General features: G+C 36.4%; 1 protein-coding gene across 6 annotated transcripts in view; it reads right to left on the minus strand.

The window, feature by feature from the left end:
* Window positions 1–3,540, minus strand: part of LOC106869634 (uncharacterized) — a 671,006-nt gene that overhangs the window by 123,031 nt on the left and 544,435 nt on the right. The window lies entirely within an intron of this gene.

Raw genomic sequence — 3,540 nt, forward strand, 5'->3', positions numbered from 1 at the left:
ATATCAACAAAAACAAAAACAGAAACAAAAAACCACTCAAAGGAAATATAGCGGTAACACAACAAAGCATTCCACGTGATATATAGTACCATGTTTTAATACGATGGAACAATTATTGAGAATCTATCATGATTTCTGGCCTGGCAGCTAATATTATCATTGGTTCAATTACTTTAGCATTATAGACTCTCTACAGCTATTTCGTGCAGTGGATGACATATTTGGCACAACTCTTCACATCAACTTGTCATACTCTTTCTCTTCTTTTTTTTCATTAATTTCTTTCTTTTAATATTTTCTTCCTTTCTTTTCTCTTCTTTCTTTTTTATTTCTTTTTTGTTTTCATTTTCACTCCTCGTTTCTTTTTTTTCCTTTTTTTCTGTCGTATTTTGTCTTGTTTTTTCCCCTCTTTTTCTTCTAACTCGTTGCTTTTGTTGCTGTCCTCTTGCTTCTCCTCCACCTCCTCCTCTTGTTCCTCCTGCTCCTCCTGCACCTCGTACTCTTCCTGATCTTCCTGCTCCTCATTCTCGTACTCCTGTTGCTACTTCTCCCCCGTTCCCTTCCTCTCCCTCCTCTCGCAACTGCTACTCTTCTTCTCCCTCTACTTCTTCTTCTTCTTCTTCTTCTTCTTCTTCTTCTTCTTCTTCTTCTTCTTCTTCTTCTTCTTCTTCTTCTTCTTCTTCTTCTCCTTCTCCTTCTTCTTCTTCTGCACACTGTCTCCTTCAGCAAAACACTCCATCACACATGGCTTCAGAGCACCAGCCACTTTTATGTGGAGATTATCAGACAGAGCGACGAGGGCTGAAACTTCGAAGTCACTATCAACGCTATTCTTGTTAGAGACTAACGTCATGCCACATCCACAGACATGCGTACGATTCACGTAGTTCTCAGTAAGATTCAGCATGACATAGAATATGACAAGGCTGACACACTGAACTACAGACATTACATATTTTACTACCCGTGTGGACTGGAGCAACGAGAAATAAAGTAACTTGCTCAAGCACAACGCGCCGCCAGGAATCGAACTCAAGACCTTACGATCATTAGCCGAATACCCTAACCACTAAGACACGCGCCTTCGATGGGGTGGCATTGCTTTAGTAAAAAGCAAAATATTCCAGGCTACATTTGCACATGCGTTCCTTATTTTTTGACAAAGCTTCGAATAGACCCATTTCACATTACGTCATGCCACATGTGCCTTTAAAATTTTTGAATTGCCAAGACCACAATTATAAAATGTTATCACGTCCTTACTACTATTTTTAGTTCAATTGGTTTCCATATATTCATGTTATCCCAACCGATGAAGTATACCTATCAATCCCACACTTCCCTGGTGGCAACGTGTGTAGTATTTTGGAGAAAAGATAAAATATTCATTTGAAGCTGTTATTTGCATTTTCGCCATTATAAGACAATACGGCCTTGAGATTTAGCAACACGATGTGTATGGCGAATTAATAATCCTTCCTAAAGACGTACAAAATGATGATTTAATTAAAACTTGGCTGGAAGTTATTCCTTGTCTGTGTTTCCGATTCTAATATGTTACATCAGATTCCCTTGTAAGAATAGCGGATGTACTCATTCCTTCCATACTTCATTGAAGTCATCTCAAATCATTTCTCTTTAATGTGTGGTTGCGTCCATATTAACATATTCTACTAAACGTATCGCTAGAAACATATTATTTCTATAACCGCCATCTTGTTTTTGTTAGATTAGTTAAACTTAGAACGGTTTTATGCATGTATAAATGTATGCATGTATGTATTTATATGTGTGTGTATTTGCGGAGGTATGTGTGTGTGTGTGTGTGTGTGTGTGTGTGTGTGTGTACGAACATAGGTGGCGTAGTAGATTGCTTGTTAGGTTCACGATCGTCAGATCGTGCATTCCAATGTTACAAGGGGCAGCACATTGTCTTCTTCAGCAAGACACTCCATCTCACATGGCTTCAGAGCACCAGCTACATCTATGTGGAGGTTACCGTACAGACCGACGACGGCTGAATCCTTGAAGTCACTGTCAACGCTATTCTTGTTAAAGACTAATTATTATGTACTCTACAAAAAGTATTGGGTACTCTTTCAGTTTGACGTAAAATTGTTTATATTATTATTCCACACACACATACACGCACAAACGTACAAACGCACACAAACACATACATACATGAATATATAATGTATATACATATGTAACTATCTATCTGTCTTTCTCTCTCCCTCTATCTCCCCCTCTTTATCTATCTATCTATCTATCTATCTATCTATCTATCTATCTATCTATCTAGCAAACGGAGAAATGAAATGCTCAAACACCTTCCCAAGAGGAAAGAAGAAAAACTATCGATTCATTTTTGTTAAAGTATCTATAAGACGGATATTAAATTTATACACACAGCATATAATGAGAGAAAATAAAGAAAAGAGAGATTTGCAACTGACAGAATAGAAGGAACTCAAAATGGAGTCCAAACCGCGAGTTCACAAACCATCATAACAGCAACACACACGAACATATGTGAAACACAGACATGTAGAATCTCATACATGCGCAGCAGTGGCTGTGTGGTAAGTAGCTTGCTTACCGACCACATGGTTCCAGGTTCAGTGTCCCACTGCTTGGTACCTTTGGCAAGTGTCTTCTATATCCTCGGGCCGACCAAAGCCTTGTGAGTGGATTTAGTAGACAGAAACTAAAAGAAGTCCGTCGTATATATATATCACTTTCTCAATGTATGTGTATATATAAATATATATACATACATTGAGAAAGTGATGAATAGCCTTACTCGATTTTCGAATCTTATTGGATTCTCATCAGTGGTCTCTACACCAATTTGACCAGTCCCAGAGAAATAAGTAGCCAATCTGCTTATATACTCAACAATTACAGTAACGGCAAGAAACTGGAGTTACTAATTTGCATGTGTATAAATTCAATTTTAGTATCAACTTTGTAGTTTGCTTCAGAAAGACAGTCAATACTATCGGCTATCAGATAGATGTTACAGCGAAAATTGAGCGTTTCACAGAAAATGTCTCTGAAAATCCGTCAATATCCGTTGAGTAAATAAAAATATAGACAAGGAGAAATGAGTTAGCAATACATTTTATTGCATAATACTGCAATTGCTTCACCGACACTATGCGAGAAGAATAATTGCCCAAGTAATATTATATAATATATGAAATTATATATCGTAGGAGTATTATTTCAGCAACTCCTCAGGCGGTTGAGTTTATGCATTTACCTTGTAAGATGACATAACTCAATATTTTACTAACAAAATTTCCAGCTTTATTTTATTATGATGTATGTAGATATATATTCGTTGGTGTGCGTGTATGCGTATATATATGTGAGTGTATGTATACATAATGAGATAGAAGATTATGTTTATCGTTCACATAGGAATAAAAAAATATGAGCGCATGTTATATTCATGAATGTTGGCCAAAAAGAATATTTTTGTAATTATATATATACATAATATACATACATATATATATATATATATATATA

This window comes from Octopus bimaculoides, chromosome 22 (assembly GCF_001194135.2).
Source record: "Octopus bimaculoides isolate UCB-OBI-ISO-001 chromosome 22, ASM119413v2, whole genome shotgun sequence".
Taxonomy (NCBI): Eukaryota; Metazoa; Mollusca; class Cephalopoda; order Octopoda; family Octopodidae; genus Octopus; species Octopus bimaculoides.